An 11,851-nucleotide genomic window follows, 5' to 3' on the forward strand; every position below is an offset into this window, starting at 1 on the left:
CAGACAATAGCATGAATGCGTCTGCTGGCTAGGACTGGCCTGGGATCACACCAACCGGCCAAGGACTCCCAACTGATGACCGAGCGTTAGAGGAAACAAAGAGGGTTAGCTTTAGTAGTTCTCGAAGCGTGGTTCCCAGACGAGCAGCATTGGCCTCGCCTCAGGCCTACTGAGGCAGGAACTCTGCAGTTGGAGCTCAGCAATCCACATTTGGGCATGCCTTCCAGGAGGTTCTGATGCATGAGAACTACTCTACTGAGAGGAGTAACCAGATCCGCAGCAGTGTAGTTCAGGAGGCTTCAGTTTGGTGACATGGAAGGTTCCCTGCTCTCTGGGAGAGCTCTGACGCGCACCCGTGGCAGAGGAGGTGATAAAGCATAGATTAATCTGGCCGTGGAGTCAGCTGGAGCTCCTTCTGCCTCACTTGGTTACAGCCCTGTCCTGTAGAGGATTTGTTGCCAGGATAGTCTTGTTGCTATGGTACTTGCACTCTGCCCGGGCCCCTTCTCTACACATGGTAATATTTGCATCCCTTTGACAGTAGGTAGACCCAGTGCAGGCCAGGCTCTGCTCCCCAGAGCCCAGGGACCAAGTTCCTTCTCACCTCAGGAGCAATTCAAGTACAAGCAGCTGGCCCAACTAGTCTTATTGGGGTTGTTGCTAACCGTGCTCAGCAAGTTCCAATTTCCTGTTTCAGGAAAGAAGTAAATCAAATGTCATATATGGGGGGAATGGCGCTGTATAACTCATATGGTGGGAAAAGATCATGCCAGCCTCTGTTATTTCTTAAAGTGACATAGCAAGTAAATACAGGGCAGAGTCTATTTTTTCATGTGTGCGATCTAATTTGCATGCTATGAAATTCATTCCTTTAAAGCGTATGATTTGGTGTTGGTTTTAAATTTGCCAGAGGACACAGTGCTCACCGGAGAGAGACTGAGAGACAGAGAGAGAGAGGGCAATCCCTCCTTCTCCACTTCTCCCTCTTGTCTGGATTTGCGGCATACAATCACACATGCCAACATGTTTTTCAAGCTCCCGGGGTCAGGATTTGAACCATACAATTGGGATCTGGCTATTTGGGATCTGGCTCCCTTCACCACCAGGCCACGGGGTTGGCTCTAGTAGTTTTTCATTTAAAAAGTAAATGGTTCTGCAAGAGAAATTTCTGAAAAGACAGAAATGTCCAAGATATTTCATGGGTGCATACAATTACAAAAATTCTTCCTTGAATTGAACAATTAAAACCTGTTTATTTTATTGGCTGTAACTACATCCCAATTTTTAAAATAACAATGTAAAAAGCAATGGTACTACTTTCCCCCCAAATCTAAAACAATTAAAATCTGAGGCATGTTCAGGGTTTGACTTTGTGGGGCAGAAAGGCGTAATACCTAAAGGCCTTTACCAACACTCCTGTGACAAGACAGGGAAACAAGAGAAAAGTGTAACCAACCAGTTTTATGCGGCATGGGAGGATTTAGAATGAACGCCCAAAGATACAGGGAAAACTATTCACTTTTACGTTTAAGTTCGATGAAGTACGTACATCATATAGAAATGTGGGGACCAGCAGTTATGTAATGGCTATGTCGCTGGACTCCCATGTAGTCAGCCATGGTTCAAATCCTGGATCTGGTGGCTTAAACTCACGCCTGGCCTGTGTGCATGCATGCCTAAGATCCTGAGAGGAGAATGGAGGAGAAGGGGTTGCCATCTCCCCTGGGGGGGGTAACTTCTCACTTTCTATCTCTCTCTCTCTGTCTTTCTGGCAAGTGCATGCGCCCTATCGCAAAAACCTCTCAAAAAAAAAAAATAAAAAAGAAAGAAAAGAAAAAGAAATGTGATTGCATGATAAAAGCATTGAAAATCATGCTGTGTCAGTGTACGTGCATGATGCCCCATATCCCAAGAGGAGAATGGAGGAGAAAGGATTACAGTGCGACCATCCTTTTTGGGTGATTTCTCACTTTCTTTCTCTCTCTCTTTCTCTTCCTCTCTCTCTCCAGTGAACGCATATGCCCTATGGCAAAAAAAAAAAAAAAAAAAAAAAACACGCCAAAAGGCATGGCGGTTAAGGGTGCTGGATTCCCTCATGGCCAACTGCAGTTCAAGTTCTGGACCTGGCAGCTTGCTTTGTTGCTTTCCCTTTGTCTCTTTCTGGTCAAATTGAAGATAATAATAACAATAACAAATGGAATTACATGAATAAATAATTAGTTGAAAGAAAATAAAGACAAAAACAAACCAAACAGAAACAAACTATCTGTTTAGGTTCTTCTTGATCTCTCTGTGGTAGCATTCCTAGGGTCTGGAATGAAAGTCTTAATTTTTTTAAGACCAGTTGTCGCACAGAAAAGTGGGATGGGTAAAGTTATTGCACTGGGTTGTCAAAAAAGTCAAGACACATGTTTACACAGAAACACGTGTCATGACTTTTCTGAAGACCCAGTAATGTATTTAGACTTGATGGCTGGCTTTGGAGGAAAGGAGTTCTGGTATCCTTGGCCCACCTTGGGGAATGGAAATTCTACATTCTATGACTTGCCTCAGGAAGAACAAGACCTGAGAGAGGGCAGAGAGAAACGGCTTCTGAGGCTGTTTATGGACAGGATCATTTTTAGAGACCCAACGATTCAATGAAATCGTCTCCAAAATAACAAGTAGACAATAGGTCAGACTTGCCTCCTGGCGTTAATCCATTTCTCATTATGTGTGACCATTCGGATGGACAAAGGCTTTAAAATCAGTTGGTTAACTTGCCTGAAGCAATAGAGCTTTAACAAACAGCAAAAACTATCAGGCTGTCAAGAAAGTCGTGATGTATTCTTCTATATTTTTCCACGCAAAAATGCATCATGACTTTCCTGACGACCCAACAGTAACAGATTTGTGGTTACACATCTAAGTCAAGGGAGTATTCCACGAGTTATCTGAGTAACATACTAAAACGTGCAGTTTATTTTCCCAAACAGTATACTCACTCTCCGAATAAGCAGTACTTAATTATATATGGATTATAAGTCATAATAAGTGAATAAGCAAGTAGGTTTTAATGTGTCTGCAAGAATGATAAAATTTGGGGTTTTTAAAAAATTGTATTCTAATTTTCACTTTAAAACTATGTAGTATGCACAAGGCAAATGATGTGGTCAAACACAACCCAAACCAAAAGACAGTCCTATAATCATTTTTAGAGATAAATTATATAATTACCTGAAGCAATTTTCTAATCACGTTAGAAAAATAACAGTATGAGGGATCATTCTAGAAAAGTTCATTCTAGTCCTACTGCTATCTTAAGTATACACATTTGGGCTTTGTGGTCTTGCAGTTAGGGCAGCTGGATCCATATGACTGATCCCACATGGTTGACCCCATGGTTCAAGTCCTGGACCTGGCAGCTTGACAAACATGCCGGTTGCATGTACGTATGTGCCTAAAATCCCAAAAGGAGCTTGAGACAGAGGAGAAGAGATTGTGGCATGACCATGCCCCACAGGGATGCTTTTTCGTCTCTCTTTCTCTCTTGCAAGCACATGTACCCTTTAGCCAAACACACATACATACACACACACACACACACACACACACACACAAATTCAGCCTCGCCCTCCTTTATTCAAACCACATACCGTATATCTTTTGAATGTGACAATATACGTACTGTGCTGTGTGAATATAGCAGTTACTAAAATACAGATATTTGTTTCTAAAGAGATCTATCTATACGTAGGTATAGATATATGGATTCCAGGGTTTATGTTTTTTCTGGAGGTGAGCTCACCTGGGAGTGCATGTACGTGGGACCTTATCTTCAGCTGGGTGTAAGCAGGTGAGAGGGAACGTGAGACGCTCGAAGCTAAGGTGTGTGCGTGCTCCCTTACAGGTTTGTAACTGGGGTGCTGTGAACCAAAGGTGGGCCAGGTGTCACCAGATGGAGTTAGATATGAATTTCAAACAGGCAATTCTCCTGCTTGTAGAAAAATAAAATCTTAAACATATTAAGAGTGTTCATTCATTTATAGGAGTTATTTTTAAAACCTTTTTTGAAAGAGAAGCGGAGGTAGTAACGAGTGCGCGGTAAGCACCATGTTAGGTACTTCACAGCTACTATCTTTATAATCTTTACAACCGACCTAAGCAGTACAAATTAACCCAATTTTATAGACAAGGAATCTGAGGCTTCTCCAAAGCAACCTAGTAACCGGCAGAGTGGTCTGGTTTCAGAGACTGTTGTTTCATTCACTACTCCAAAGTCATAACTAATCTGTGAATTTCTTTAAGGATATTAAAAAAGATGGAGTAATTAAATCTCATTCCAGTGTCTGGTGATATGGAATGTGATTTTAACTTTTTTGTTCTGAAAAATAATTTCATATTGTACTGTGTGTTCAAAGAGTAAAATTATATGGGTTTGCTTAAGGTTCAAGGTCATAAAGTTCAAAGGATTCTAGGCTTTGGTTTAATGAAAAAAAAGAAAGAAAGAAAGAAAAAGAAAGAAAGAGAGAGAGAGAGAAAGAAAGAAAGAAAGAAAGAAAGAAAGAAAGAAAGGAAGGAAGGAAGGAAGGAAGGAAGGAAGGAAAGCAAGCAAGCAAGCAAGCAGGCTCCTGACAGAGAAGACACTCCCTCCTCTCTGGGCTTCATGTTGTCTCTCCTGATTCTCCTCCTCCTTCCCTAACCCTTTCTCCTCCATCCTCATCAGGGGTAGGACCCTCTTTCTCTTAACTCATTCTTAATTTCACTCTAGAATCCCTCTGTAGGCGATCTCATCCACACCGCTGGTTTTACCACCCGTAGCCTAACTCCAGTGCAGCTACCGAGGTAGACCACCGGGCTCTCCAATGTGGCAATTCCAAAGCCTAACTCAAAATCTCTTCTTCATCCACTCACCCCTCCCCCCATTTCATTTTTTTAACTCCCTGCTCCTGTCTCAGCTATTTCCACTCCAGCTATGCATGTGGAAATCAGGGAGTCATGCTGGATATCCTCCACTAGATCCAATAAGCCCTGAGGTCTTTCCGTTCATTTCTCCTCAATCACCCTCAAATGCCCCCTTTCTCCTATTCCCTCCACCACTGCTCTGGTCCACCACCTGTCTCCTGGACCAGGCAGCATCTGGTCTCCAGCCTGCAACCAAAGTCCCTTTCAGTGTGCACCACCTCCAGCTGCTGTAGCCAACACTCCACTAAGTAGACTCGCATTTTCAAAGAGCTAAGTTTTTAAAAGCATACACATTCAGAGACAGACTGTGAAAGTGACAAAAAGCCACTTGATAAAAAGTGTGAGTATTCTTTGTACTAATCCCTTAACCTCTCTGCATATTTGAAATGTAAATAATACAATAATAATAATAATAATAATGACACATTTGGGGAAAACACTAAGAATGTGTTCCAAACCCCAAGTCAAATCTTTTAAAATTTAAGCATCCACATACTTCAATTTTTGTTTTGGGCTTCTTTCCCTCCCAGACCTCTGAATGGTCTGTCCCGTTGCCATGTTCATACCATAAAGCAATTGCATTTCAATCGGGTTTGTGTTTTACAGTGGAAAGGCATAGTCATCCTTTGAGAGGCACTCCAGGGCCGAGCGACAGCGGCGCAGCCGGAGTGCGACACTCTGCGATGCTGCAGGCCACCTGGAGGATGGGGTGACTTGTACACACCAGGCCTGTGACCTGACTGCCTGGAGACAGGAGGGGATTGCAGCATGAGACCCTCCTGAGGATCCCTCTCTCTCTCAACACAGAAAGAAATACACTTTAAAGACACTCCATAAACTTTAAAAGACGCTCCACAATTTGCTCTTCTACTTGGCCACCTGTCACCAGGTTAACATTCATTTTTATACGCTTAAATGCTATCATATTTCACTTCAAAAGCTTAAGCAAATGAAAATGTGCTTCCTAATTGCTACATGTAATTCCTTGAGATTGACCCACAGAAATCCTTACCTGGGAAAACTCCAGGTGATAAGGAAGCACAAAGGTTGGCAGAAATAATCTTCCTTTGATCTTTTCAGAACTGCCGAGTCTTTAGCAAGAACTAGTTATTGTTCATTGCTGTCACAGTGACAAGAATTTAGCCCTCCTCAAGTATTTCCATTATATTCATGCAAAAATTAAGAGAAAAGCATTTATTGTTTTTAAGTTAATGAACCTAAGTGCGTAACCAAGAGCACTGATAATATATGGCCACAGAAGAACGTGTACATGGCTGTTCAAACCATCATTATTCATAAGAGCCCACAACTCAAACAGCTCAAATGCCCATCAACTTATGAATGGATAAATAAAATGTGGTCCATCCATACAATGAAAATATATTCAATTAGAAAAAGGAATGAATGCTAATAATATGCTAATATGGAACAACATGGATAAGTCTGAAAACGTTCTGGTAAGTTAAAGGAACCTGACAGAAGGGCCACACGTCGTATGATTTCATTCATATGAAATGTCCAGGGAACCAGCAGTTAGTGTAATGGCTATGTCGCTGGATTCCCACGTAGTTGACCGCAGTTCGCATCCTGGACCCGGTGGCTTAGAACTCATGCTGGACGCGTGTGCATGCATGCCCAAGATCCCGAGAGCAGAATGGAGGAGAAGGGATTGCGGCGTGGCAATCCCCCCAGGGGGTGATTTCTTGCTTTCTATATCTCTCTATCTCTCTCTGTCTGTCTGGTGAGCACACACACCCTATAGCGAAAACCTCTCGAAAAAATAAAAACAAAAACAAAAACAAAAAAAAAAAAAAAAGAAAAAAGAAATGTCCAGAAAAGATAAATCCAAGAAGATGAAGTTGTTAGTGGTTGCCCAGGGTGGGGAATGGAGGGACTGGGAATAAGGGAATCACAGCTAATGGGTGCAGGGTTTTGGGGGCACATGATGAAAATGCTCTGGAATTAGACTGTAAGATGGCTGCACAACTTTGTGAATATGCTAAAAATCACTAAATTATGCAAGTTAAATGGGTAAAACTATGGCATGTGAATTATATCTCAATTGAAATCATATATAATAGTTAAGAGAAAGCAACTTTCTACTTGATGCTACATTTAAAGACATTCGAGGGAGCCCAGGAGCATGCTGGCTATGAGAACACCATCAGTCTCCAAGTCACCACTGGGGAGGGGGAAGAACGGCCCCTGAAACCACAAGGTGCTGACAAGGCTCCCCATCCAGTCTTCACAGGAGAATGAGTTTGCACTGGGATCTTTAGGACTAATCTTCACATGTGTTCCTATTCACCACCAGAACCCCAGAACTTTCTCCAAGGCTAATCTTCACATAAGTCTCATACCCCATCCTCACTTCATTTTCCCCATTGTACTTACCATCTTTTACTCATATCCCTCCAAAGTTTTGGTTCTGTTCATTGCTTTACTGCAAGCAGTCAATACCCAATGCATTTCTGGTGAATCACTAACCTTGGAAGAAACATTTACACAGAAATTTGCACTGGATACTATTAAGAATATGAACTTTTATGTTTTGAACTCTGTTTTTTTCCCTTGCATAAAAAGATGTTCTCTCCCATGTAAGTATACACCTAATCTTTGAGAAATCTTGTACAAATACTTTATTACAGATGACAATCTAATTGACAAACCTTTGTACATTTCAAGGAAAACATTCAGGTAAAATGAACATAAAAATTTCAATTTGCAAAATCCAAATTTACAACAAGAAAACAAACACAGAAACTTATTTTTGGACCCTGTGGTTATTATGCACTACCTTTAATTCCTTATCCAGAGTCAAGAAAGTGCAGATGGACCCTAAAAATGTAGCAGAAGCATTTCCGCACACTGATACCCATAATCTAGTTGGTGCAGAAGTGTTTCCACTAGACTTATAGAGTACTCTTTGGAAGAAAGAAGCCAACACTGGTCATTTGGTTGCCCTTCGGACCTTCTGCAACTCTTCAATGGGCTTCCATTGTTGGTTGATTGTCACAAGCTTAAAAGAAAAAGGGAGAAATAAAAATGTTTTGGTAAGGATCCACCCTTCATCCTCATGTCCCCTTCTGGGATTTGTCCATACTCTTCTTTAGAAAAAGCATCACCAAAGTGTTTGTACTCAAAGAACTGCTCCTTCTCAATTCTAAAACATGCATGAAACAGTAACATGGACTGGTTTTTATCACTCCATCCCTCTAAAAAGCAGTTGGGTTCCTAAGCTTTATGGGATCAAAGAGAAAGGTCACACACATTTGCCCTACTTTCACTTAGCTACACCCAGATTTTCAAACTTGCCAAAGTATCATGGAAGTCGAAAGTTCGAAAAACACATCTGCTCCTCATGAGCGGATGAACAAGGGTCCCAGCACAGGGCTTAGCACGCAGTAGGCTCTTAGTAAAATTTCTCCATTGCCATCACTTAAGGGAGGCATCAGTGATCTAAGCTACACAGTAAGGGAAAGGGAAGTCAGCTGAGGACAGTTCTCGGGTCACAAAGAACCCACAGTCCGAGAGGCTCATTTAGCCTCACAGGCGTTCTACTGTGTTATCCCAGGACCTAGGAGACGTAGGTGGTTTTAGAGAACCTAAATGTGCTCCACCGGGTCAAGCTGTAATATGAGAGTTTCAGATTTTCATAAAAGAATTATTTAATTTTAATCATTATTAGTATTTTAAAATTTGCTATAAGGCACATGCGCTCACCAGACAGAGATAGAGACAGAGGGAGAGAGAAAGTGAAGAAGCAAGCCGCCAGTTACAGGACCATAGTCCCAGTGCCCTAACCACCATTCCACCTGATGGCCCCAAGAGTTTTGTATTTATTTTTTTAAAGAATTGTTTATTTATTACTATTATTGTTAAAATTATTTTTCACATGAGTTTTGCCAGAGAAAGACAGAGAGAGAGAGAGAGAAAGGGAGAGCGAGAAAGCAAGCCACCAGGTCCGGGACTCAAACTATGGCTGGCTATGTGGGAATTCCAGCACCTTAACCACCAAGCCATCTGCTGGCCCGAGTTTTGTATTTAAAAGAAGAAAAGTAAAACTTTCACAACATACCTAACTAGTGTTCACTCCCACAGACTTAAAGTTTTCTGACTTCCAAAAAATTTTAATGTTAAAAAAACATATATTTTCAATAGTCTTACAAGAGTAAGTAGATACTAGTTGATTTCATTTAAAGAGAATGCCACTCCTGGTTTCAGAAGCTCTTATTATTTATCACAATAAACCTTATGTTACTTTTAGATAAGTAATGAATAAAATAAGATAGTATATTCGATAAAGTTTATATTTGAGCACCTACTATGGGTCAGGTACTGTGTTAAGGATTCTTTGTCTTTCATTTTCTTTCATCTGTTTAACTTTATTATTGTCTTCATTTTATAGATTCTGAGAACCTTGAAAGATCAACTTATCTAAAATTATCTATGAATGGTAAAGCAAACAAACTATGGCTGGCTATGTGGGAATTCCAGCACCTTAACCACCAAGCCATCTGCTGGCCCGAGTTTTGTATTTAAAAGAAGAAAAGTAAAACTTTCACAACATACCTAACTAGTGTTCACTCCCACAGACTTAAAGTTTTCTGACTTCCAAAAAATTTTAATGTTAAAAAAACATATATTTTCAATAGTCTTACAAGAGTAAGTAGATACTAGTTGATTTCATTTAAAGAGAATGCCACTCCTGGTTTCAGAAGCTCTTATTATTTATCACAATAAACCTTATGTTACTTTTAGATAAGTAATGAATAAAATAAGATAGTATATTCGATAAAGTTTATATTTGAGCACCTACTATGGGTCAGGTACTGTGTTAAAGATTCTTTGTCTTTCATTTTCTTTCATCTGTTTAACTTTATTATTGTCTTCATTTTATAGATTCTGAGAACCTTGAAAGATCAACTTATCTAAAATTATCTATGAATGGTAAAGCAAAGGTTTCAACTAGATCTCTAAAACTCCATAGCATTGTCTTTAACACTACAGTAAATGGCACTCTGCAGGTGTAAGGTGTTAAATCAATTTAGACAAAGGTGCTAAGGTTTGGGCTAAATGTAAGTAATTTGTTTTTAACTTAGCAATACCTTTTGGGGTACAGTAGGATCCACAGATTCCCAAGGTTCTGGGTTTCTTTTTCGATCAATGCTGAAAAATAAAAGCTAATTAAACACTAAAGTACGTGAATTTGAACTAACACTGATACTGGGTCGTATAAACATGCTAGGGGCAGACCTAATCTCTGTACTTAGGCAGCCTTCTGTTGGTTAACTACCAGGAACCATCAGTTGTCACTGAAATTGATGGGAGATTCTTTAAGGCAGTTTCTTGACTTGACTCAAATATTAAGAATCAATTTCTCTGTAAGGTAATTGATCTATATTCTCTTAATTGGGCTAGATTGGAGAATAAATAGTGGGGGATGGAGCTGTAGGCTAAGGACAATCAATATGTCTATTCCTGGTTCTTGGGGGCCTGAGAGGCTAGGCTTGAACTCTGTAGGTGGGAAATTCAGGAGCCCTGAGTCTCAGGCCAGCACGTGCGGCAGGTGGTTGGCAGACTGGCCGGTCCTTCCTCCAAACCTCCAATTATTTCCTCAGGGGACGTCACCCCAAAGTCTCTGCTTACTCACCTCCACTTAGGAGTCTCTCTTCCGGTGGTCACTGGCCTCTGCTGCCTCTACCAGCCTAGATCAGCTTCGCGTATCTCTTCTGCACATTGCAGGATACGTGGTTTTTTAACCATCTTATATCCAAAAGAGAGATTAGCTTTATTGTAGACAACCGAGTCTATCAACTCTAGAGTAGGAAAGTGTTTTCTAATAAGGTAACATTTAAAACTTTAAATGATTATTTAAGTTTGATGATATATATCCTCTCCAAGTTTTAGAATTTAGAAAATTCTAAACTTAAATTTCAAAAATTAAACTTTACTTCACTGCAGGAGAGTGAAGGAGGGCTAAATACACGAGAGAATATTTACATAGAAGGAACACTCATTTTATTAATATGAAATTTCAGTTGTCTTCTGATATTAGGTTGCATTTTAGCCCTGACTTCAAGCTCACCACTTGACATTCTTCTAATTTTTAATGGCAGTTATACATATTTGTATAACATGATATTTTGATACATGCACACATTTATATTATGATCAAATCAGGGTAGTTAGCATATCTGTCACCACAAATACTTATTTCTTTGCAAAGAAAACATTAAAAATCCTCTCTTCTAGCTATTTTAAAATATGGACATAAATTGAGATTACTGTACATGGGGGGGGCAGGACTAGGAATCAAAGAGCATACATTTCATAAACTAAAAACCAACCAACACCACCCAAGGCGTCTTTATCAATGAGGCCTACTTACATCACATCGGTTTTCCGAAAGGAATATACAGCAAACGACGAGGCTCCCGTCGCTGCGAAGCTCATGATCAGCACCAGGGGAATAAGCTACCAGAGAACAGGTGGAGGGTAAATATTCAGAGGAAATCTGACATCTAATAAAACATAACAGCTATGCATTATATCATCTTACATTTCTTTCGAAATCGGCACCATCTTTTTATCTTTAAAATTCAAAGCTTTCAGTCAAGATTGTCAATGGCTTTAGAAACTTACTTCCTTCTTTTTCATCAGGAGTTGGAAAAAGTTCATGATGACTTCGGTGTAGAATGCCAAAATTATAATTAAAACAAACAAAAAAAAGAACTTAAAAAATCCAAGGTCTTGATTAGAACCTCAGCCACTAGGACCTGACCTGGTGGCCACCCAGGCACTCAAGTGCTCCCAAAAGCCGGACCAAGGCCGGCTCATCAGCGCCTTCCCCAGGGGTGACTCACCTGGGGGCGGGGCGGGGCGGCGCGCGGACGACGTTAACGCC

General features: G+C 40.5%; 2 non-coding genes across 2 annotated transcripts; both read right to left on the bottom strand.

The window, feature by feature from the left end:
- Nucleotides 1-2,807: 2,807 nt before the first annotated feature.
- MIR9771K (microRNA mir-9771k) lies at nucleotides 2,808-2,869 on the bottom strand. The gene has a single exon (NR_130602.1). It is a non-coding gene; the product is annotated as a microRNA mir-9771k (primary transcript).
- Nucleotides 2,870-7,792: 4,923 nt separating this feature from the next.
- On the bottom strand, nucleotides 7,793-7,852 carry MIR147B (microRNA mir-147b). Its single transcript, NR_129402.1, has one exon. It is a non-coding gene; the product is annotated as a microRNA mir-147b (primary transcript).
- Nucleotides 7,853-11,851: the final 3,999 nt, after the last annotated feature.

This window comes from Tupaia chinensis, unplaced genomic scaffold (genome assembly GCF_000334495.1).
Source record: "Tupaia chinensis unplaced genomic scaffold, TupChi_1.0 Scaffold148874_1, whole genome shotgun sequence".
NCBI lineage: Eukaryota > Metazoa > Chordata > Mammalia > Scandentia > Tupaiidae > Tupaia > Tupaia belangeri.